Below are 27,496 nucleotides of genomic sequence, written 5' to 3' on the forward strand. Positions count from 1 at the left end.
CAGTGCTTATGCTACCTTTCATTTACCGTTGATGTTAATAATAACTGAGATATTTCAAGGGAAACTTCTTTATATCTTGATTAATGTCACGAAATTTACTTAAGGTTTCTAATCTACGAAACCGTTGTAATTGTAATTTGAGATACAAAAAAAAATTCAATATACGGGAGCGTTGATCGTATTTATCACTTCAAAATTTGTTAAGGAAGCGGGCGGATATCGCAAAGAAACCTGTTTTGATTTTCTTAAGATACGTTTTAGAGAAAACTTTATTAAAGCGAATCGGTTACCTATAACAAATAAATAAATAATTCCAAAAAAATTTTAAAAAATCAATCCCTTCCTTTAAAAATTAAAATATAAGTTTTTTGTTCAATCTCCTGTACGTTTGAATATTTTTCAAAATCTTTTCTACTTCGTGTAAAGTTTATTTTATGTATAGACCTATCAAGAAATGTCTTGATTTTTAAAAAAATATACACCCCGATGTAGAATGCAGAAAAGTCTTTTCAAAAATTTTGTTTTTCTTATTTTAACCTTTATTGAACTAGACCAAGCGCACAGCTAGCGCCACATTTGAAAGTTATATTCAATATAATAATCAATGCTTATGAAATTTTTATAATTATACAAATTAATTAAAAGATGCAAGAGCAACGGTAATTTTAGATCGAGTTTAACGACTCAAAATTTTTCAACAGTTATTTCAATGAAAATTTACGTAGGCTCATAATGCTATCGGTCAAATTATTATAAACAATTATTCAATGAATGTGAAAAACTAATATGCCAGTCTGCCAAAAATTCAATACAATAAAAGCAATCTGTCAGCTAGATAAAGGTGAAGCGCCGCTACTCATGTATGCTGAAACGCTGCTGCTGCATCACACCTTTATCGGCTTGGCAGACGGGTTTTGTTGTACAAAAATCTTGGCAGACTGTTATCATACGCTTTCAAATATATTCAAATACAAAATATCAAAATTACAAGTGGTGCGGAATAAGTTTATATTTTGCTTAATTTTTTCGTATTCAAAGGGGTGGCAGACTGCTTATGTTGTACACAATGATTGGCAGACTGTCAAAATATCTTCGTATATGATCTAGACAAAATGTATACAAAGTTTCATCAAGGGCGAAATAAGTCAAATTTTACAAAATTTTGCGAGTTTTGCAAAATTCCTGTCGCTTGTTGTTGTACAGGCGCGCCGGCAGACTGGCACTAATAATGTATGTGTATAAAAAGCATTCAATAGGCAAAAGATGAAGCGGTGCGAAATGAGTCACTTTTGACTGTCACGGCCTCCCGGACTATTAGATTTAGAGAAACCATTACTAAAGCAAAAAAGTTAAGGTTAACCTGTATTGGAATATTTTTAGTAAAATTTCTCTTATTTATTATACGTTAAACACTTCTTGTTTTATTATCGTATGACTTTTCTTATATCGTACTTTTAAATTTTCAAATAGCTCTTTTTTTTTTTTTTATTTCATCTACGTTTGAATTTAATCCGGTACATTAATGCTCAAAAATAATATGCGAAGTATTCTCCGGTAGTTCGCTGAAAAAAAAATTAATAAATTTATTTTTGATCGGTAGTAATAATAATAATAATAATAATAATACATAAAGTAATAAAATTAAAAGAAAATGCTTCAAAATTTGCGTGGGAAGTTCAATGGAAATGATATAAAAACTTGGTAAGTAAACTGTAGTAATCGGTTGAAAATTTACACGTCGGAGTTTTTACATATCTTTACGTCCTATGACCTCTCCCATTAAAAACAACCAGTTTACAACTTTAGCATAAAAAAATTCCAGAAAGTTTGTGTGTGTGTGTGTGTGTGTGTATATATATATATATATATATATATATATATATATATATATATATAGGGTGGAATATTCCTTTTTTTTAAAGGTGAGAGATCGTAAAAAAGTGGGGTTGGGCTCAGCGAATGCGAACGCAAATCTTCTTTAAATATTGCTTTTGATACTTCTATTTTACCTTGAATGTAATTAACCAAAAATAATATCGTAAGTTTCCCACATGAAAAAACACTCAGTAGAAAATACGAGGTACAGTAAGGGTAGGAAGTAGCGTTCGTTTATAGTCGAAGCCTACTTTTCGAACAACCGTTCCTACGTTGTGGTGCAACGTGCTTTCCAAACTAACTGAAATTCAGCCCGGAGGTCCGGTTCCCGATCGGATATCGATTGTTTGTGCTTCAAGACATCCGGGAGTGAAAAATTCCCAGAATAAAGATGGATCGTTACGGCCCAAGAAAATGTGGAGCCGCTTCGATAGTTGATTTTGAAATTTCCAAGACGGCTCTCTTTTAAGCATGCGGTCAACCTAGGAATATCCGACCGTTCGACGCGTCGAATTCTTACGTTTGTTGTGCAAGAACCGTCACGAAGTGATTTCCAGGACCGGATAATTGCTCGAAACTTTATCGGAAACGTTACCCCTTGAGAAAATTGTTTTCGTTAGTGATGCGCCTGGTCGCTAAAATTTTCCTAATTTTCACCTATCCGGACGTATCATCAAGCAGAATATGCGCTATTGGGTTAGTAAAAACCCTAGAGAAACTTATGAGAGGCCTCTTTACAGTGATAAAATGACATTATGGTGTCCGTTATCGAGGGTTGCAGTCGTTGTTCCTTATTTTTTAAAGAAAGGTAATCAAGCAGTTACTATCGATTCACATTTACTAGCGATTTGCGGACACGATTCAAAACGTTTTCGAACCGGTTCGTGAAGAAATGCATCGAAGAAATTTCTGCTTCCAACAGGATATCGCCACGGCCCGTAAAACCGAAGTTTCGCTGATAGTTCGAGGGCAATATTCCTCGAACGGATCGTGTCGATTCGAAGTAACACCCCGTGGACAGCGCAATTGCCCCATCTAACGCACTGTGATTTTTTTATGAGAATACCTGAACACAGAGATTTTCAACATCTCTTCACAAACCTGCTTCGGGTGAAGAATGTTGTTCGGCAGGCTAAATTCTGTTGGACGTGTTGGAACGTGGGAAGGTGAATTTTAGAAATCGGTTACATCACTGCGTTAAGAAGGCGGCCTGAAATTTAAAAAAAATTTTTACGTAAATATTGAGGTACGGGACCCTTACAAGATCCATGTATTGTCCCCGATTTGTAACTAAAATTAAAAGGTAAAAATGTACCTGATTCAGAAATTATAGTGGGAAATTTCATTCAAATCGGTCAAAATAATTTTGGTTTGCACAAATAAATAGCTTTACGATTTTTTTCATAATTATTTCGTTATAACAATGATTCTAACAATTTATCTTGTCAATTTTGTACGTTTTTATATTTTTATTCTAAATTATTATAAGATCAATCCTGAAGATGGTAGAATAATCTAAAATTTTTGAGGGAATTAACTAATCTGACGGTAAACTGATTTTAATATTATATTTAAATTAAAGGTTTATGTCGGTATTAAAAGATTTCTGTCAACGTTACAATTTTTTTTTTATTTGGTATTTGATAGCTGTCCCTTTTATCGTCTTTTGAAGCAAATTCCGCTTAATTTTACTTGCACCTGTTAATTTACGGTCAATTTTATCATGGAGTGCAAAAATGAAGATTTTCGAAGTATTTTACGTTTTTATTTTCGTAAAGGCAAGAAAGTCGCTGACGCTCACTAGCAGATATCTGAATTTTACAATGTTGATCGCCTACAGAATGCACGTGTGCCAGAATCGTTTTAAAAAATTCCATTCTGTAGATTTTTCATTCGAATGTAACCGACTTTCTGGTCGAACTACTGAAGTCGATGAAGAACCGATCGATCGTCATATAATTGTAGGATAGATTTAACGTATCACACGCAACGATTTAAAACTACATCCAGTGTCTTGGATGCGGTTCCACCCAAATTCAAACAGATTCGCTTCGAATGAACGTTTTAAAATGTTGAACAACGTTTCAAAACATAACGAATCGATTTTTTCGATATACATCTCAATCGCATTGATGTCGACCGTTTTTTAAAACGAATTATCACCGTAGATAAAAAACAGATGTTCTGCAATAACATAGATCGAAAAAGATCACGGTTCGAGCGCGATGACCCGGCAATAAATCAAATCCCATCAAAAAAAGATCGTGCCGTCAATTCAACGGGATACAAAGATGTACTTTTTGAGCTACTTCCAAGGAATAAAACGAACGATTCAGATGTATAAAGTCAACGTAAAACTGTAGAAAGAAATCGAAGAAAATCGACAGGAGGAACCGTGTTTCAAAATGACGATGCAAGGCCTCGAAGTTGTTTAGTAACTTGTGGAAAATTATTGGAGCTTGGCGGAAAATAACTCTTCCCCTAATTAGCTCTGATCTTGCACTATCAGATTATCATTTATTACGAAGTCTGCAAAACTCGATGAACGGTGAAATTTTCGCTGATTATGATAACCTATAATCCTACTCGGTTCGGTTTATTGCTGATAAGGACCAAAACTTATATGAGCGTGGAATCTTGAAGTTTCCAGAAAGATGGAAAAACATTATCTGGTAAAAGTGAACAGATACGATCGATTAAATATCATTCTATGTATAAAAAAAAAAGAGTTTTATTTCACATTAAAACACCGAAAATAAGTTTTCGAAAACCCGATACAGTACATCTTTCTGAAATTATTTAATACTAAAATTGTATTTATTTTTTGTGAGCGGGGGAAGACATGAAACAACACCGGCCTGTAAAATTTGGGTCTGTTACTATATTTCCTTTATATGTTACAGATATAAAACCGGGAAAGTAAAAGTAGAATCGAATAAAGCATAAACACGTGGAATAATATGAAATTAAGTACGCGAAGATATTATTTATAAAAAGTAATTCATAATTCAGAAGGTTGTAATGAAATTTTTTGAGCAATCCAAAAAGTAGGATTTTTAAAAATTTAAACGATTAGTATTATTAAAAAGTTTACCGTTGAAATTTTAAACGGTAATTTGTTAAAGAATTACAAGGACTTTTTCAAAAATTTAAGTATTTGTGTCGTTTTGTTGTCCGGTGGTTTGTTAAAGGTGGATATTGAAATTTTTTAAGTACCGTTACTTTTATAGCGATTATTATGCGTTCATAAGTATAATGCGTTCATCCCACACAGTCAATTAATAGACGTTATCGCTTATTTTATTTTATAATATATTTCTTAATTTAAAGGTAATAAATAATGCATCAAAAAATATATTTGTCAGATTATATAAATAAATTAATTTCATATTAAGTTACAAGTTGTCAGTTGTAGTTTTTATGCGGTTGACGTAACATATCTATATATATAAAAATGAATGTTTGTCTGTATGTCTCTTATGCCTTCCTAAACCGTTCGTCCGATAGCGATTAAACTTTGAGGAATGGTTGGACGCATGCCAGGAAAGGTTTCTGAATTAGTTTGGACTCGCTAGGTGGCGCTGGCGTCGAGATATTTCGAAAAATTGTATTTATGGACCGATTTAGTTCGTATTCAGAATATGAATATTAGTTACGTGAAAAGAAATATTTTTGCAAAAACTATACCCGCTAGGTGGGCCCGGTGTCGAGATATTTACGAAACAAACAAAGAAATATACAAACAGACTTTTTTATTGTTTATATATATATATATATATATATATATATATATATATATATATAAAAGGCATGTTCGTATGTGTGTTCGCTAAAGACCAAAAAACTAATGGACCGATTTACGCGCGTGCAAAAGGGAAAATGGAAAAACGGGGAAAAGAGGAAAAGGTGGAATAAGAAAAGGGGAAAACAGGAAAGGGTAAAAAGGAAGCTGGGAGACGGGCGAGGGAGAAGGGTGAAAGGGAGAAGTTGGAAAGGGAAAAGGGGAAGGAGAATAAGTGAAAAGTAAAATTTGTGAAGTTCCGTTTTTTAATTTTTTATCAAATTTTCAATTGTGTTCATTTAAATTCTCTCTCCCCATATGTATATATAGCAATAGCGAAGCATTGCCGGGTCTGCTAATTTACATTATAAAACAACATATCCTTATACATTCATAATCAGTGCTTTGCAAAAACTACTGAAGATAAATTGAAGAAAATTTGTACACACGTTATACTTACGGTGTAAATGCAGACGGTGTAACGAGTTTTTCAAATTCCCGGTTTAAAGGGTTATAATGAAGTCACAATTTTCGGCAAAAAATTCAGAAATCACTTAACGATAATAAACGTATTTAACCGTATGAGCTTTAAAACACTTAATAAAAGCAGCCTTAACCTTTTCCCATCACAATGCTCCGCGCTTCTTAGCGCTCCGCAAAAATAGTTGGTATCTGATTGCCTCTCTTCATAGTCTTATGCTACCCTCTTGTGAAAAAATTTTCAAAAAATTACAGTATATTAACGAGATTTAACAGATTCTGACAAAAAAAAAACCTTACGATTGAATATTTTTTATGCCTGTAACAACAAAAAAATTGAAACCGTACAAAAATTACGATAATTTAATTGCAGAATTTTTTTTGCGCATTTCTATCGCATTTTTTATTAGCGAAATTTTTTTTTTTTTTTGATTTATGTTTATGAAACATAGTTTGCTGATTAAAAAAAAATACTTTCAAGCAAATCGGTTGAAAGTTGGGCAAAATATGATGAAAAACCCGTGTCATAAATTACAGATTAATTAGCATATCAGTTTCGAGAAATTTTTATAGTTATTTATTTTTTCTTAGCGTTACATATAATGTAAAATTTATTTTAAAAATTATAAGACTTCCTTAGAGCAGTTATTACGTAAAAAAACTTTTTTTACAACAGAGTATTGCTGTTACACGCCACGGGGGGGGGGGGGCAATAGAGTTCATGAAACGCATAATAATTACCCCAGTAATTACAAGCTATTCGGTACAAACAACAGGTATTTTTTATGTTACTATGTATATAAAATCGTAATATATATTATATATATATAATATATAAAATAAGAAATTACGAGCGCGCACTAGTTTTTACACCAACATATAAATCGCAATATGGGAGATTCCCCAAAAAAACAAAAGAATGAAATAGATGACAAATAATAAATAACCTAAACAAATAAAATGAAGTAATAAATTTATAAATAAAAAGCTCTTACCCCTAGTTGGTGATATTTTGGCGTGTGTGATACACGAGAAAGCATCCGTCTATACAGAGTGGTACCTCACAAACCACACACCTCCAGACTGATCTTACGCGAATGCCGTTTGCCGAGCACACAACGCATTGTCTAAAACTGTTTGTTCCCTCACGTTTAGGAAAATGTCTTGCTTCACAACTTTCAAGACGTAAAAATTCACGATTTCTTACATAAGATCCTCGTGCAGAAAATCTCGTAGGAGATTATGAAACAAGCCCTTTCAAAACCATCAGAAGGATTGGTTTCTCCATCTTATTGCCGTATTATTTATTATTTATTGTAAGCCGTATAAGCATTGACAAGGAGCATATCAAAAATGTGGAAAAAGAGCATATCAAAAATGTGGAAAAAAAGTTTTTTCGTCCATTTTGTCATGCGCCTATGTAAGTAATAGCTTGAAGACAGAAGATCAGATTGATCAACAGCCCCCATATAATTATTGTAATCTACAATCATTACAGGTCTCACGACATTTTCTGTACCGTGAATTGTTACGCTGTATTTACCCTCTTCAGCAGGCCCATGAATAGAAGACAGAAGTGTTACCATTCGCTTGTCATTGAATAGAATACAAGATATTCCATCCAGTGTCGTACGACAGGCTAACCGGTGTCTGGTCAAACCTAATTGTTTACGTCTGTTTCGTGTGAATTCAGCTGGCATTCCAGCACGATTGGATCGAGCTGTTCCACAAGCTAGAATTCCTATCAGTACAAACTAACCAGGGATTTCCAAGAACCGGCAGACGACCTTTCAACTCGTAACCTTCGTCATATGTAACTGTTTCGTCATTTTGGTCCCGGTCAGTTGGATTTTCTTGTAACTCCGCCGTGTCAAGTTCCTCATCTTAGAGAGGAAAATCAACAGCTGGTTGCATTTCAACATCCAACTGCACTGGAGAACGATAATGGATTTCATGAAATATATTACAGTTTCCTTCAGCATGTGGATGTAGAACTGAACCGGCTACATTTATTTTCTGTTCCGTGTCAGTATCACTAATCGAATGACCTGGATCATCAAAAATCGTTACTCCTAATTTCAGTATTTTTGATGTCGTCCAAGCCCTCAAGGTCGTCACTGTCATTTTCGTCATAATCTGAAAGTCCTTCGTCAAGAGCAAACCTAATCTGTTCGTCATTCATTGTCTCGAAAAAAAAAAATTACGGCAAATTAAAAAAAATCACAAATTTAAAAAAACGCCCAATATGTGAAAAAAATCGCACTGAATAAAAAAAAACCGATGTAATTTTGAAAAAATAATGAAATAATATATTACCAACGGAACGCCGGTTTGCGATAGTAAGTTACTGCAGTTCACTCGTACTCACTCACACAATAAAGTAACATATGTTAGTATAAAGAAAGAGATTCAGTAAAAACTACGTTTTATAAAAATCCCCTCCACTTGAAAGGCTCTTCAGATTGACAAAACAATTTTTACTGTATACTGTTATTCATTACGAATCGGTATGTGTTTCATTGATGCCGATATCTTTTATCAGAAAAGATTTATTAGGTCTCAAATAAAAGTGACACATTTATGACCACAAATTCCTTTTTTTTTTGTGTGAGCCGTATAACATAACTTATTATGTGTTTCAATACATCGTTATGTTGCTAATATAATAAGCTAGTTTTGTAAATAATAAATAAATCCGTAACCCTCATAGCAATTATAATACACCAGTCACACACACACACACACACACACACACACACACACGCAAGCACATTTCTGAGAAAAAAATGGTCATATTCTTTCTTGTCCAAATAAAACATTTTAATTCGTATAACCATAGTTCAAATTGTATAATAAAACTGATTTCTTTGTGAATATAAAAAAATATAACCGACTTAGATCCCATATAAAATGATTTTGTAACAGCGTTTTAAAACTATCACCGCACAGAGCCACTTTACTGGGTTCCTGATCTGAAAAGGTTTTAAAAAAAGGCCCAGATTTCTGGGAATTTAATGTAATCGATTCATTATATAGTTTGACGCCATGTAGTACCACCTATTTTAATATCCCGAAATGACCTGTCGGTCTGCAGAAATTTCACGTATGTTTCTGGTAAACTAATAAATTTTTGTATTTAAATTTTTTTTTTATTCTTTCGTCGTTTTTTTTAAGTTTAACTTTAAATCGATCTCAATCTTTAACGATTAAGTTTTTGTTTGTCGGTACTTTCATTTATTTAAGTACTTTTTTTAAATAATTTTAATTTTTTAATTCCCGTTTTAGAGATAATATACAAAGCGGCTCATATACGCACAAAAAATTCTTTTTCTGTAAAAGGGAAATATAGGTTTATTCGTTTATTCATTACTTAATCGAATTGATTTTTACTGAGTGTAATCCTCGTGGGAATATTTAAAACCGGTTTCTTGATTTGTCAAAATTTGATCTTGAATGGAGTAAAGAAAGGAAAAACATTTTGAACAACGATTGTAAATTTTCCCCGTTTCCGACTATACTAAACAAGATATTTTCTGGATTTCCACTTAGAAATATTCTTCAGATAATTTTTTTCCTTTTTTTTTTTTAACCGCCGAATCCACCGTTAGATATCGCTTCAGAGAATGAGATAAATGATTTATAGCGTGTGTAAAAATGCCATTCCTGACCGGAATTCGAATCCAGGACCTCCGGATGAAAGGCCGAGACGCTACTACTCGCGCCACAGAGGCCGGTTAAATAAATATCTAAAAACAGTTTTCGGTTTTTTTTAAAATTTCAATATTTTTATTTTCACGACGGTACGGCGCGGCTGCACCTGCCTCCGGTTACTCGATTAAAAAACATAAAATGAAATCTTTTTTAAAAGATGGATACGAAGTACGGTCATCGGCTAGCGGCGTTTGTCGGGTAACGCTAAGAACCGGAAAAATGCATTTTTACCCTAAAAAGGACAGGTAACCGGCTAGAACTACAATTCTTTTGAAATCCGAATCTTAAAATCGCTCAGCGTTTCGGATCATATACCGATCAAACTGTCGCTCTAAAGAAATTATAACACATCGATAGTTTTTGTACATTGAACAGGCTTTAATTTTTATTTATCATTATTATTTTCGTAACAGTGGGTTTACAGTCGGTCCGGCTGGCACAGCGACCTGGTTAGGCAGAAAGGGCGAGCGAAGCAAAGCCCTGATCGGTTAGCAACACTACACAAACGACAAGGTAATATTTTTAATTATTCAATAATAATCGTAAAACTCAAAAACTTGCTATTTCAAACACACTTGTTTACGTTTTACTTTCCCTCTATATAGCAGCTATAGCTATATAAAAGGGAGAATCTGGAGATCGGTCAAAATTAGGCGTATCCGGTCTTCAATGAATCTGGCCGAATTGACCCCTAAGGACTGAAAACAGAAAAATATCATCGAAATTTTCGCAAAAAAATGTGTGGGCTTATGTATATTGGCGTAAATCACCGTACATCTCCAGAACGACCGAACCGATTTTCACTAAACTTGGCTATAACACTTCAATAGTAGGGACATCGTTGCTATTAAATTTTCAATTCAGAAGGTCAATGGGTGGGGGATACAGAGGGAAAACAAAATCATCTCCAGATTTTGTATAATTAAGGTTATATATTTTTTTTATAATTTTGAGGATATTAATAAAGTAAACAAATTTTGTAAAAAATTTTTTGCTAAATTTCACCCCGTCCCTAAAAATGGTGTTAATTTTGAAGGGTTATATAAGATGGTAAACAAGGAGTGATTTTCGTTGCATTGTGTTTTTTTTTTTTAATATTTTTGCGAACAATCTTTTACTAAATTCCTTTCCTGCCCCAAAAAGTAGTACTTGATCCCTCGGGGAGGGGAGAAGATCCCGCCTCGTAGCGTGTCTGGTCGCCACACCACCCCCTCCGTTCATAGCCAAGTGTGGCTTAATCGGAGGTCATCTTCATGCCCTCAAACTGATCACATTCCATCAGTCCGGCCTCGTGAGATGCCACCGATGCAGATGCCCCGAGGGACATCTACATCAGTAATTTTACCCCAGTAAGTTTGCTATATATTCTATATATAAATGCAAAAGTTTGTAGTTCTGTCATAGTATCGCTATCATTTCAATAAGTGCAGCAGATGCACATATTTAGATACACGGTCTTAGTATCACAAAATGGTTTTAGTATCATAAACCTAACACTGTTATTCATATTCATAACAGACAAATTTATTTTCATTTTGTGTAACCCTTTCAACATCTGAGTCAGAGGTATTTTTTTAATAATAAATTCTATTTTATTGACGCTATTACAGTAGAAACGAATAATAAAACAAGTTAGCTTTAAAACAAGTTAGCCTGCCTTTGATCCTACAGGTTCTGGGTTCAAATCCTAGTTAGCCCACTAAAGGTCGGTTTGATAAGGTAGATAAATCATTTATCTTCAGTCTACTTTAAAATAATATACCGTAAATATTTTGATACAAATTTTAATACAACAATGAAAGATTTATATTCGTAAATAAAGATTAAAGATTTTTTCCATATTGAAATCGTATTGCAGTAGTATTTTTATCTGCTTGATTTATTACTTTCTATTTTAAATAACCTGAAATCTTTATTTTAAAATAAATTATTTTAGTTCTCACCATGTAACACAGGTGCATTACACTACCGACAGTTGATTTTTCCCACAGCTTGGTGAATCAAATAAAACATTTTGCGTTAATTTATAATGGCCTCTATAATGGAGCGGTAGCGTGTCTTTCATCAGGAAGATTCTGAATTAAAATCCTGGTCAGACTTGGCATATTTTATACGCTACAAGCTACTGATATAACCTATATTTACTTATACGAATAAATAAACATCGATTGCAGATGAAATACATTAACTCTTGTGTATTAACTCCGTATAACTATGTAGATTTTTATCACCGTCCCTCAGTACGACTTTCCAAAACAAATGAAACATTTCAGAAAGGGAAACTCTGTTTTACGTGTGTTAAGCTGATCTCATTCTGATTCAAAGTATTTTCACGCAAAAATTAGTCAGAAATAAAATAATATCAGAGGTAAGAATAAAGAATATTTACGCATCCTCATCAAGATACAGGATTCTTATGTTTTATGTTTCTTGCAAATAATGTGCACAAAATGATATTTCTGATAAGAAAAAATTGCTTCTCTACCGATCACTATGACAGACTGGCTGCATCTCTTGTCTCTTGAAAGTTTTTAGATTAAGAATCCTAAACGTGTTTGGAGAATTTTTATACCTACAAAATTACCTCTTCATAACTTTTCGGACGTAAGTTTGTTTCTTTAGTAAATCGTAATTTCTGATTTTGATTTTTTAATTTGAAGATGAAAATCTATATATATAAAAATGAATGTTTGTCTCTGTCTGTATGTCTCTTATGCCTTCCTAAACCGTTCATCCGATAGCGATGAAACTTTGGGGAACGGTTGGACGCATGCCAGGGAAGATTTCTGAGTTAGTAAAATACGGGGTTTTCCGAAATTTCCCGAACTTTTCCGAATAACTGCTACAATTACTACGCTTAGATTATGATAAAATGAGATATTTTTAAAAATAATATTGTACTTTAAAAAACTGGAGTTCATATATAGGTGCCAGACTTAGAATTGTAAGATAAAGGTGATTTGATATTTTTAAAAACGATAGCGTACTTAATTTAAATCTGTTATTTTGAAAATTAAAATATAAAACTTTCGATAGTTGTGAACATTGCATTCCGACATTCTTTTTTCAACCGATTTGCATCAAAGCGGTTACGTCAACGCATTTGACGTAACCCTAAGGTAGTTTACCAGATCGGCTTAATTTTGAAAGTTATATACCCCGTTTAGTAATTAATACAAACAAGTTAATAATTAAATTCTTCAATTTAGATCTTTACTGTTCCTTAAAGCAATCGTTAAGAATCTTGTATCAATTATCAATTATTATCTTGTATTAATTGTATCAATTATCCTCGTTTAAAGGGCTGAAATTTTCAGCTTCTCTAATACTCTACTCCCAAGATACATTCTCCGAATTTATCCTAAAACCAAACATCCGCCTATGAAGTGAATTGTACTATCTACCTCCTCTGAGTCACACTGATAACATGACTTGAATACTTTTTAGACACTTAATCTTTATTTTTAGAAAGAATATCTAACTTGTAATAAATTGTACGATACTGCGACCTATTGGCACGTTCCATTCAGGTAGCTTTCGTTTCATCCTTCATTTTTTCGAAGATTACCTTCGTTACTTAGTTTTCAGAAATTCAAATCACACACGTATTTTTCCACCAAATCCATCCGATACTTTTGCAAGAAATTTTTATTACTAGCCTGGCTAATTTTTTCGGTAATAATCGTCGGATAAGAATAAAAATTTTATAATTTATTTGAAATTTAACATTAACGTCTGAAAATATAAAAGCGTAGACTTTCACTCGGTATACAAAATGCGGTTAGGAATAGTCCGAGGCATTTATCATATTTTTTTTTTTTAAAAGAAACGTTGGAACGGTTCTACTTCATCGCTATATCAGGACCTCGTACTTCGCTCCCATACGTGATTCTTTCTTTACAAGCTGCTTGAAAAACAGCTATTTTGATCAACATTCGAATTTTATCTTTAATTAAAAAGTTTTAGCGTGCACTATTCAGTACATTTTTGGCCGTAGATATTCTCTCCTTAAAATGTAATCCTAAAAATAATTTTTGCGTAAAAGTGACCTGTCCGAAGGGAAAGACACCCACCATGTGGCAGTTTCGGTCGCCGCGACACCCCCTCTGTACCTAACGGCTACGGCCTTTACCGGAGGTCATCTTCAGAACCTCGGCATGTCTCAGCCGTGTTCTTGTCTCGGTCAGGATGCCGCCGATGCGAATTCCACATGTGATATTCTCACGGGTGTGAAACTAGTAAACGAACTCTAAAAAAGCTAAACACATCTACGTAGAGTCTTTAACAAAACCGAGTGACATGAAGGAATCTAAATTCAAAACGTGTACCTACCCGATAGGTTATAAGTTGAGTTCAACACGCAATCATATTTTTTGTTTCCAGTGCTACAAGGGCACTGGAAACAAAAATTCTGATTTAGAAACTTCTGGTTACAACCGGAACCAAAATGGCTGACATTTAACGTTTTTCTCAGCTAGTTTCAAAACTGGTTTATATTACCTCTTAAATTCATATTCTTTAAAATAATATGTCTTAACTTATTCTCTCTAAGTTGTATGACTGGTGTCTACTGAAATCTTATGCAATGATGATCTCATATCAGAAAATAGATCAACGTACCAAATTATAACTGTATTACTAGGTTGCTACGAGCATAACATAAACTAAATGTTAATTGCAACAAAATATGTGTACTATCAGAGGATTTCATTCAGCCAGCAATAATAATCACTACAGATGTGTACTATTAAATACTTACAATGCTAAACTATGCGATTCAGAATCTGTCATCAGGAATTGGTCTCATTTTTGACACCTCCACAGTCAAAATGATTCATCAATGTGAACGGGAACTCCTGACCACCGCCACCCATTTACAGCCTGGACTTTTCACCTAATCCTACTGCTATCTCTTCCTGTACCTAAAAAACGATCCAGCAATTCAGAACAGCCATTTGAAACAAATTACTTTTCAATCAAGTTAAATATTGGCTACCTGAAACCTTCCTTCTTATCAGAAATTAAATTAATTTTCTAATAAATCATAGCATCTTTATCTTTTCACCTTTCATTGACACTTCTGATCTGTCTTTCTATTTTTTCTGTTTAGCCTCCAGGAATTACCATTCAGGTATTACTTCAGAGGATGAATGAGGATATTATGTATGAGTGTAAATGAAGTGTAGTCTTGTACAGTCTCAGTTCAACCGTTCCTGAGATGGGTGGTTAAGTGAAACCCAGCCACTAAAGAACACCGGTATCCACAATCTAGTATTCAAATATATATAAAAGTAACTGCCTTTAATAGGACTTGAAAACTGGAACTCTTGACTTCCAAATGATTTGGGAAGACGCGTTCACCCCTAGACCAACCCGGCGGGTTAATATTTCTGATCTGCACTCCCTTTTTTATTACTGCTTCTTTCTTATGCTGTTCAATTATTATTGTTGCAGTTTGGTTCCTGTAAATATTAGCAATTCTTCTATCCCCCAATACTTGAACCCTAAATTTTTTAAAATGCTGAACATTTTTTTCAGTCTACATTATTAAATGCCTTTTCTAAGTCTATAAACATCATGTATGTTGGTTTGTTTATCTTTAACCTAACTTCTACTACTAACTGATCGCTAAAATTACTTCCCTTGTTCCAATACTTTTCCTGGAACCAAACTGGTCTTCTCCTAACACTTCTTCAACTCTCCTCTCAATTCTTCTGTAGAGAATTCTAGTTAAGATTTTTGATGAGTGAGTTGTTAAACTAATTGTTCGACATTTTTCATGTTTATCTGCTCCTGCTTCCTTTGGTATCATGACAATAACACTCTTTTTGAAGTCTGATGGAACTTCCCCTTTTTCATAAATATTACAGACCTGTTTACATAATCTATCTATCGCTTCCTCACCTGCATTGCGCAGTAATTCTGCAGGTATCCTGTCTATCTAAGCAGCCTTTCTGTCATTCAAAACTTTTAATGCCCTACTAAATTCAGATCTCAGTGTAGTATCTCCTTTTTCACCTCTTCTTATTCTTCTTCTATAATACCAGTTCCTAATTCATTTCCTCCATATAAATCTTCAATGTATTCCACCCTCCCATTGACATTTTCTTTTGTATTATAAATTGATGTACCACGTTCATTTAACACATTAGATTTTAACTTATGTACCAAAAAATTCTGCTTAACTTTCCTGTATGCTCCGTCTATTTTACAAATGATCATTTCTCTTTCTACTTCTGAACATTATTCTTTATTCCACTCTTCTTCTGCTAATTTGCACTTTCTGTTTATAGTTTTTCTTAATTGTAGATAGTTACTTTTATCTTCTTCATCACTAGCATTCTTATACTTTCTACATTCATCCATCAGCTGCAATATACCCTTTTTTATATAAGGTTTTTTACCAGTTCTCTTTCTTCTGCCTATGTTTGCTTCTGCTGATTTAAGAATTTCCTTTTTAACAACCTCCTAATTTTCTTCTACCTTATCTTTTTTACTCACACCTCTTGCAAGATCCACTTCAAAAATCTTCTTCACCTTCTCTTCTCTAAATTCCACTGACTCATCTGGCACCATTTCTTCAGGTCTTTAAACCCCAATCTAAATTTCATTATCACTAAATTATGGTTACTATCAGTGTCCTCCTGGATATGCTTTGCAGTCGAGGAGTTGATATCTAAATCTTTGCTTAACCATGATATAATCTATCTGATACCTTGCAACTTCGCCTGGCTATTTCCATGCGTATACTCTTCTATTATGATTTTTAAACTGGGTGTTGGCTATTACTAAATTATACATCATGCAAAACTCAATAAGTCAATCCCCTCTTTCATATCATTTACCCAGCCTGTATTCACCCACAATATTTCCTTCCTTGCCTTTTCTGAGGCTTGCATTTCAATATCCAATTATAATTAAATTTTCATCCCCTTTTACGTATTTAATTTCTTCGTCAATTTCTTCATATACACACTCTTTTTTCGTGACTTTTCCTTGTACGCCTAGTGCAAATCCTTGGGTCTCTGGAAATAGTTGTCCTATAGTGAGCCATTTATATGATAATGTTCGGTCTAAGTTTGGGTTTTGCATTATGTTGTAGCGATTACCATGGAGTTCTGAATGATATATGTCATTTTGGTTAGGTATTTCAGTTTTTATTCAGGCACAGTTAGCAAATATTTTTTTTTGTTTCGTCAGCTATTATTTTGTTCGATATCTTCGATGAGAATCAACAGAATTTTATGAAATTTTGTAAGACGATTCCTTAATACAAGTCACTGATGGCATTATTTCTGTCTGTTATGTACGAATGTCGGAGTGGTTATGAATATTAGTGGTTGGAGGGAGACAGTTAGGCATCCTGATAATTATTTGTTTAAATAAAATTTCGTCCTCGAATCTGTTCTTTTCATTGATTAATTTATTATTATAATAGTATATATTGAATTTTTCGAGGATACTGGACTTATAGAAGTCGTTAGAAATATCTAATATTTATTAAAATTATCGGAGTTATAGTTGTGTGTATTTTGTAATATGTGTTTAGCGTAATTCGATTTATCCAAGTAGCCTTTCTGTATGTGGTTAATATGCTCTTTGGCTCTAATAGAAAAAGAACGGCTCAAAACCGCATCCCAAATTCCTCGGCCTCCCTGCCTGCGGCAATTTTCACATGGCCGCCCGAACTTCACCACTAAATCGATTGGGAGAGCATTTCCCAATACGGTAGTAGCCTCGTAGAAGGTTGTTTTAAAAACACCAATGCATATAATTAAGGCTGTGCACTGGGCACTCCTTAAATTTGGAAAAGTGTTCGATTTCTTTCCAACCTATGCGCCTAAACGGACGTCGCGTAAGATGTCATACTTTCGAAGACACCATGTAGAAAAGACAGTTCGACAGTCCGTAATCCTTTGGAGCAATCCTTCTAAGCTTTTGCATCACAGAGACGGCGTCCGCAATTACTTGCCTAATGCGGTTGTTAAACAGCAACTTAACATCAAAAAAAAACACCTAGGTACTTATGAACTCGAACTCGGCTGATTACACAGCCTTTATACTTAATACGGGGGTTACCAGTGCATGATAATTTGTCTGCACCCTTGAGAAGCATAAACTTCGTCTTGGGCACACAAATCATTAAATTTTGAATTTCCAACCAGCCCCCTGCGGTTGAAAAAGCCGCCTGCGCTCGTGAGTTACCACAAACAGGAGACAGGCATCGGCGAAAGCCTGGAACGTGACCCTTTCCGTGAATGTCAGTCCAAAAAATCCGTCAAATACCAGGTTTCACAGCAAGGGACCAAGAACGGAGCCCTGCGGGCTTTCCTGGTTACGGTGTTTTCCACAACTAGGGGCGCATCCTTAAACAGAGCCGTGCGATCAGACAAGTTGTCACGTACTACGGCCTGCAGGGCTACAGGAAAATTGCGTCGTTCCAACTCATAGAGGACAGAACTCCAACACAAGGAAGGAAATGCTGCCTCTATTTCAATAAAAATTGTCAAAACATATTTATAGTCGGCGCTTTCCACCTCAAGGCAAGGCATTTAGATGCAATCCTCGGTGCCAACCCCTTTCATGAAGCCATACTGGCCTCGATTTAAAAATGAGTTCATTCAATGCTTTTCCAAAAGCCTTTTCACAACCAGCCTTCCAAGCATCTTGCCATTACCGGCATGAGGCTGATGGGTCGATAACTACTGACCTCACTCGGATTCTCTCCTGATAAGAGCACTCTCACCAAAGCCAGCTTTCAAGGAGTGGAAAGCAACCCCGGTTTAGGCATCCCGAGAACAGTCTGCCAAGCGGCTGTCTTATGACAGGCAGCAGATGATAGAAAATATCCGGGTCAAGTCGGTCAATCCCCGATGCCTTTCTCAGCGCTATTCGAGAAACCACTCGTCTGTATCTACGGGTTCCACAGCCCGTACGTCAGAGAATGGTGTCTCACCCGCCCTGACGCCGATTTCTGCTTCACCCTCTGGAGCATCTGGAAACATAGTATCCAGGAACGCCTGGTAAGTCACCACAGATGTTTAAGTGTGTTCACGACCACCAAACTCGCATCGAACACTGGACAGTACGTACAATGGCTTTGGCCGGTAACATGACTTCGCGAGCTGCCAGGGATTGCGCTGCAACTCACGCATGGAGTTTTGCCAAAACTTGAGTTTGGTTTTCTTGACGACATGAACGTCCTCATTACGAGTGCGCCGGTTGATCCGCAGACCGTCAGCGCCCACGTCATCAACGATAATCCCCGTTAGCGGACGACGTTGGTATCTTCTCCTAGCGGACGTAGCTCTTGCGCGCAGCACTCTAAGGTCAAAGGACCACCACTTTTTCCCGGGTTTCCGCCTGCTCTTAACAGACGACTTTCCAGAAGCAGTGGTCATGACGACTCCAGGCACTCTCCGATCAGCGGTCTGGCCACTACCTAAGGGTCCGTCCATTGGCCGAGGACGCCGTACGATTCTATCGCAGCCAGTCTTGATGGCCCGGCTGAGTTGTTCAGCCATCAATGCCATCTCCTCTCTGTGCTCCATGCGCCATTTTAACCCCTGTAAGGCAGCCGCACACTCGCGCCGCAGCCTGTGCTGATCCAGGCTCCTTAGGTTATAGCCACCCAAATCTGAAGCTCTGGACCACCACCGTAAGCGATCTCATAGGTTTTAAATCTATGATCACTCACACTAGCCTCGGGCCAGACAGTCCGACTATTCGCCCATCACCAAGGTGACGTCGATGTAACTTTCCCCCGGTTCGGAAGAGAAAGTCGGAGGTTGTTCGCCTCATTAAGCAAGTAGAGTTTCCTGGTCGGCGGTTAGGAGGTTATGTATTCGATGTGTATTTTTTTTACGTTTTTTTTGGACGTAACGTTTTTCCTATTAATCCGATTGAAATAAATATTTTTCCAATCGACGCAGCTGGTTTTCGCGGTGGTACCATTATGTTCAAAAAAGCTCTTAAACCCCAAAAAATCGGGTGAGGCTGTGTTCGGGCGCACGGCCATTCGTTTAAAATGAAACGTTACAGACCTTGAAAGAAGTTCCACCGACCGACTTATCTATAGAGTTAAATAGGAGAGCCACCATCGTATTTTTTTTTTTTTTTTTTTTAGCAAAACTAAGTTTCCGATGAAAAATTTTAGTTCCTTCGTTTGGCCAACGTTGCAGATAAATCGGTCAGTCTTTATGTCAGCGAGTCGCTTTTAGTGTATCGGATCAAAATAAAAACTAGACATTGACTGCGTACTAAATCTAATTTTAACATAAAACAAACACTAAATAGTGCATGATATTTATTTCGACTAATATTCGACGACAATTATGTTCAACATCGCTCTGTGGTATGAAAAGTAAGAGAAGTCATAATAAGCAGCGGTAGAGGTGCTCGCGCCGTCGGCGTCGTTCAGTGAGCGCGCCGTGCCAACCTTGCGACGCTCCCGATACAGTATCACTCGCTCGGCACCGGACATCGAGGTACCTATGCGTGGCTTATAACCTCTTTTTTCCAACGACATGCGTAATTTATATTTCCGGCTGTCTTTTACGCGGGCTGAGGCTGACAAATTGAATTTTTATACTTTTTTACACGTTTACTTTAATTTTTTCCACGTAAATATTATCCAAAATACACTTATTATTACTTAAATCGATTTATCTCGACAAACGTTAAACACAAACACGCGGATCACCGCGCTATCACGTCTAAGTCGTGAGCTACGCTAAATGGAAATGAGCGAGACCGCCAATTTTGGCCCATCTTCGTTGTGCTTCCTCCTCCCCAACACGCTCATCAGTGACGTAAACTCAGTCGTATCGGGGAGCTGACCGTATAATTTATAAAATGACACCGCATTTACGTCTCTGAGACTAATAGTTAGACAGTTATTAAGGAAGGGCGATACAGACCTTTTCGTTACGCTAAAAATTTCTGTTCTGGTACCCGAATGTTTCGGTGTGATTTTAAAGACGTTTAACGTCAAAAAAATTCCGATCCAGTTTGCTTTCTTCTACCGAGGGATGTCCATAATTTACAGTAGAAATATTAATTTTATTGAAATACTTAAACAAAAATTAAAAAGAAAATCTCTACCTCTTTTGTCCGATTAAATTTTTAAAATTAAAATCCCACTGTATAATATCCTTATAAGGAAGCATTCAAATTAAATTTTGCGCTTTAATATAAAATATATTTAATGATATTAGATGACTACTAATAAAAAACGAAAACGGATACCGCCTTACTCACTCGTTTGTAGTTTAACTACAATTTTAGTTAGGACTTCACAGTTTTAAAAGCATAAAAAATGTATTAAGATAACTTACAGATTCTTCTGAGAACACATTAAATAACAGAACATCAAGTTTTGACTCCCGTAGTCCATTAGTACAGAATTCGGCCACCAGCGCTGTCACCAACCAGTTAAAAACGAATACATTTACTGGTGCGGAACGTGCTCGCTATGTTTTTCTTTTTTTCACGATTTGCAGTTCAACATAATTTTCGTATAAAATACGGTTGAGAGCCTCCTAGTAGGCATACAATTTACTCGTGGCAACAAATCTTTGTTGTTCTCCTTCCAAACAAAACTGCCCGTTATTCTTCCAGGAGGCGACTGTAAATGGTATCGTTTATCTAGACACGCTTCAAAATTTCTTAATTCCTCATTCAGATGATAGACGCCATTACTATCAGCGAGATGGGACACCACCTTACTATCGCCTAGAAGTCCGAGATTTTATCGATATTTAATTCGCAGGTCGATGGATCGATCCTCCAATTGAATGACCCAGATTTAACTTCGCTACATCCTTTCTTGGAGAGTTTCATTAAAGATTGTGTTTTTTATACTACCTTTGCTTGCTGATCTTGTCGAGCTAAGTTTGCAGAGGTAATGCCCGGATTTGCTGGCTACAGTCTGAAATAAAATCGACTTCGGGCAAGATGTATGTCGCATTACAAATGGAAGCCGTCCGAACAAAAGAGAATCTCGGGTGATAAATTTGATGTGTTTTTTTATCAAATAAGACTTCAACCGAATCTCTAAATTTTTATACGCTTTGAGAGTTGTGAAGACCTTTTTGAATCACCCGGTATTTATTTGTAATTGTTAAATTAAAAATAAGTAATTCATTCATTCATTTTTATCGGATAACTGATTGTAGACAGTGTCGTTAAAGACATTGATGGATGTGAGTAGCGCAGCTCTCTTTTTCTGTTTAGCCTCCGGAACCACCGTAAGGTATTACTTCAGAGGATGATACGTATGAATGTAAATGAAGTATAGTCTTGTACAGTCTCAGATCGACTATTCCTGAGATTAAATCCATCTGTATATGTGTTAACCGGGATCTTTCTTAAGAGGGAACTCATATGATTCGCGCTCGTTTTAAAATCATGTATCGGCTACAAAAATTCCATTGTCTTATTCAAAATGAGCATATCTGTTTCCGATTTTCAAACCGTTACTTTCAAAATGAATTTCGTAAACATTAATGGTTTTTATTTTTATATCCTTATAGCATATAACATGTATTCCCTAGCCAGTTCACCTTCAACTAGATTCTTAACCGTCCGCTGCCTGCAGCTATCCAGTCTGTGTCAGAGAATCAGCAGTAAAACATTTCTGATGCGTTTAGCGTTTAAATTATTCAGATTTCTGGTGTAATTAGGATGAAGTAGAACGTAAACTGAGAATAAATGTTATTTTACAGGTGATATTCTAGGAGTACGATTAAAGGCAACAAACAAATCAATCTCGTTCAGCGATATACAACTGTACTTATCGTTGAAGTTAAAGCATAATGTCTGAATTTGTAAAAATTTTTTTAGTTTAAATCCATGCAGTTTTTGACGTAATAGTTAAATAGAATAGTTTTACGCGCTTTTTTTATCGTTGACAAGTGAGCAATTTGTTTTAACCGATTATAGCCCGTGTAATTAAAATTAAATCTGTTTACAATTGTTATGATTTCTTTTTATGAGCACGGTATCTGCTTTTGGAAGAACAAAAGTAGATTAAAATGGATTTTGGATCAAAGATTTTATTCGTTTAAATTTTTTCCGGATTTTTCTATCGTAACATTCGTTCGGTAAAATCCAAATACTACATAAATATAATAATATAGTCGTTAAAAGTATAAACTTATTAAAAATTGACAGCACTTTACACGGTTAAAAAGTCGGGAATACATTATTTCTGATTTTTTCCAAACGTTATGGCCCCTTTTATAAAAGTATATCATAGCGAATTATTTTGCTATTAGCGGATTTATAAGGAAAAATTTAATATATTCATACGGTTGTAATCTATGCCATTCGTCTTTGCAGCCAAATTTTATAAACTTTTCATTTGTTAATACAGTAGAACCCCGATAATTCGTTACCCGTTAATTCGTCTCATTCAATATCTCGTCACTTTAATAAGTACAATACTGATATACAAAAGTAAATTAAATTTATAACACGTATCTGTTTAGGCTAACATCATAAAAAAAATTTCACCCTTAATTGCAACCGATGTTTTGATATGAGCCTACTGTATGTTATGTGTTAATTACAGTAATTACGTGAGAAAAGAACTGATAAAATTACTTTACATATCTTTCATTCATATAATAATTTTCATTTGGGCGTTATTATCTAATCAGTACTTACATATTTCTTAAACGGCATAGTACTGTATCAAAAATATTGTATCTCATAAATTCCTTTCGGTTTCTGAAATTCATTACAGTAGTGAACTTTGCGTCGTGCGAGTCAGTTGCTTGTACTAGTGACGTACCTATTACTGTATACTGTACTTAGGAAAAATGTCTAGCAACGTGTAAAAAAATCTAGCAAAAAAGTTATAAGAGTTTAGAATTGACAAACGTTTGAGATTTTTTTTGAGTTCCTTGAGCTGGAATAAACTGTGTCCTGACCAGTTTATCAGAACTTGAAGAAGAAAATTCAGACGAAAATTTTAAATCGAAAGAAACTTATTACAGGATTCTCGGTTTAAATGATGTTACAAATGAGGAGACAGAAGAACGGGTAAAATTAGACGACATAGATTTAGGCTAGGAAATATTTAACGATGAAGAAATCGTTAATGATATTAAAAATAAAGAAAATTTAAAGAAAATGCCGAAGATGAAGAATTTGATGATAATCCAGCGAGTAAATTGAGGTGCAAAGAAGTCGTAGAGGTGCTGACAAAATGCATCGAATGGTATTTCTATCAAAAAGAAGCACAGGTGGTGAAGTTAATTACTATGCGACAAGTTCGTCAATTCGCATTAGAAAAACAAAAGAACCTTAAAGTACAAAGAAAAATAACAGATCTTTTTAGAAAGTAAAATGAAGGGTAAATATGTAAACGTAAATTTAAATACAATACCTTTTAGGTTTTATAGATAGAAGTGCTTAATAACAAAATGTAGGTCTACAATTTTCTGTAGTTACTGTGTCTTAGTCTTTGGCTTACGTATTATAGTGGAGTATTTTTAGTGATTTTTTTTAACTATAGTACAGTATATACTAAATTTTGATTAAAAATTATGTTAATGTTTGCGTTACTTACGTAAGTATACTGCATGTTGCTGTATAATAAAATACTAAATGTTTAGTAGAATACTGTAGTTAAATCTCGTCGGTTTGCAGTCTTTTTATGACACGTTTATTAACGGTGGGGATTGATAACGATTAAGCAATACTGCGTTAATTTTTATGTAATTCGACTTTTGTTACGCTATTCGATAATTCGTAATTTTCCTTAATTAATCACCCCGTCAGTTGCATAGGTAAAGAATTACCGGGGTCCTACTGTATATTTCTTAACGTGACATTAAAATCGGCTAATCGTTTGGAATTGTTTTAAGCTATCGCATGTAAAACGTATTAGATGAAAATATCCTCGATCTTTACAATTTAAGACATTCAGTTCTTACGATCGTCTAAGGGGAAAATGTTTACAAAAGACGTCTAAATATTTAAAACTTTAAAAACCAAGAATTTACAAACCGACCGCAGTAATAAAAAAAAAGATTATCGTCCAAATATGATCTAATAGACGTCCTTAAAAAAAAAGAAGAAAAACGGAAAAGATCTGCAAATTGTTAAATACGTTATTCGTAGAAATTGATTTTAAGGGAGAAAATAGGCTCATACGTGAGAAACCGTTGCAGCATTCGGCGATCACCTGACGTTGGCCCCGCCTCTCCACTATTAGACCTATTACCTTTCCTCTGCCCGCCTACTATTTTTGTCTCTTCCCTCCGATACCTTAGCCGCGCGTCACCGCCATCTTGGAATTCCCCTTTTCCTTCAAAACGTTTTTCGTTAATTGTTGGACGAAGCGTTAAAGTCCCTTGTCATCTGGATGTCGTTTTTCTTCATTTGCGAGAGAGATGGGAGGTTTTTCTGGTTAAGTTACGCTTGCGTTCGTGTATACGCGCGAGAGTACGCGAGTTAAAATATAAGTTTGTGTATGTACATGCGTTGTAGTTCTCTATAAAGCATTTTTTTTAAATAATTTCACTCGGTAAAAGTATACAGAAAGAAGCGATTACCGTGACGTTCTTCACAATCGTTCTCCATTACTAGTTCTTCAGAACTTTACTAATCTCAGGCCTGTACATTCTCTACCGTTATTATTTGGTTGCGTTTCGCCCACCGCAATAGAATATTTCTTCACAAACGAAATTTTCTTACAACATTTTGAAAACATGTTAATATTTTGAACAAGCATCAAATATTGTTGCGGATTAGATATGCGAATGATATGTTGGTTATATACAATCCGACTATAAATAACGAACATATGACCGTTTTAAATATACTTAATAACTACAATAATGACTTAAAATTGATCTCTTTTTTCAATATGAGATCATCACAGTAGAAGTATTCAAGGGAGGGCAATCCCTTATTCTCTCAATAGAAACAGTAGAATTGAGACACAATAGAGAGTATTGAATAAAAATACAATTTTGATATAAAAATTTCACGTTATGACAACCCTGCTCACCGGGCTGGTCTAGTGGTTAACTCGCCATGAAATCAGCTGATTTCTAAGTTGAGAATTCTAAGGTTCAAATCCTAATAAAGACATTTGCTTTTATGCGGGTTTGAATACTAGATCATGGATACCGGTGTTTTTTGGTGGTTCGGTTTCAATTAACCACAGTTCTCAGGAGTGGTCAACCTGAGACTGTACAAGACTACACTTCATTCACATTCATACATATCATCCTCTGAAGTAATACCTTTCGTCGGTTCTGGAGGCTAAACAGAAAAAAAAATTAATTATGACAACCCTAACTAAAATTACAGATGCCACTAATCTCTTGTTACAAGAATAACAAGAGAAGCGGAACCTCACTACAACTGAGGGATGGACAAAGAAACTTATTCATGAGATTGCTGGAGAGGAAACACGGGGACGTAAGGTACTACCTGTCCCAATTCCTCTCCGGTCACGGAGAGGAATATACTTACACGGGTTTAAAAGAAGGGAGCTCCCAAATTGTGTGCACTGCGGTCAAGAGGACACTCCCTTTCGCACCTTTTTTGAATGTGTACATTAGGAGAATCTAATAGCCAAATATAAAATAAAAGCGATAACCTTGGAAAGTAGTACAAATTATATGTAGAAAGGTAAAGAGGAATGGCTGACAATAGAGAGATTCGTGGTTGAGTTATACGAACGAAGAAAGTGAATTGAATTACAAGAAGTGGGAGGAGTTAATTTAAGAAAAGAAAAAACATAACGACCGAGATCTGCCTGCTGGGGCAGGGCCCGGGAACAACATAGCCGAACCTGATGTCCCTGGCCTTAGCAATTAGAGGCCGGCCAAGGGGAGCAGAACAAAAAAAAAATTACAGATTTTTAATATTAGTTATTACGTATTTTCAAAAGTGTTCTACAGTAAGCCCTATGTAATTTTCACACTAAAAAATAGATGAATTTGATTTACGAGTATTTTTAATTTCATCTTTCTTTTGTGTTTCCTTCTTAGGAAAGAGGTGCTGAAAAAAATCTTGAAACTAAGTGAAAAAACCATTAAATGGCCCCCAGTTTGATTTGGATGGTTTTGTTACTGGAAGATTTCTATATCAATATTTTTGTTTTTGTACCCTTTAAAGCGATATATCACACTTTTAACCCTTTTCATTTAAAATGTTTACGTTGCTCTGCCCATGTAGGTGATTGGCAGGAGTTGGGGTATTCTATACCAAAAATATAGAATATTTTCCGGTATTAACATTTTATAAATTTTCTTTTATCGGTAAAAAAGTAATTTCACACTTATAATATTTATTAATTCTGAAAAGTAATTTATGTAAAATTTATTTTTGTGAATTAATTTATATATTTAAATATCAAAATGAATTCCTTTCAGAATAATTAAATTTCTGGCAAAGGAAAATATGCGATTGCATTTTTAACGACAGTTGACTGTTACGGAATAATTTGTATGATGGGACAATACATAGTAAGCACGATAAGATAATTCTGGATATCTTAATTTCATCGCAAATCAACCGATTTTGAAAATCACGAGTTCTAAGGTTCAAAACCTAGTAAAGGCATTTATTTTTATACGGATTTGAATACTAGATCGTGGATACCGGTGTTCTTTGGTGGCTGGGTTT

At 35.1% G+C, this 27,496-nt stretch overlaps 1 long non-coding RNA gene across 6 annotated transcripts in view; it reads left to right on the forward strand.

Annotated features, from left to right (window-relative positions):
- The window catches only part of LOC142321331 (uncharacterized), a 178,159-nt gene that overhangs the window by 39,832 nt on the left and 110,831 nt on the right, over positions 1-27,496 (forward strand). The gene's annotated exons all lie outside the window — the stretch shown is intronic.

This window comes from Lycorma delicatula, chromosome 3, assembly GCF_047948215.1.
Source record: "Lycorma delicatula isolate Av1 chromosome 3, ASM4794821v1, whole genome shotgun sequence".
In the NCBI taxonomy this organism is placed as follows: Eukaryota; Metazoa; Arthropoda; class Insecta; order Hemiptera; family Fulgoridae; genus Lycorma; species Lycorma delicatula.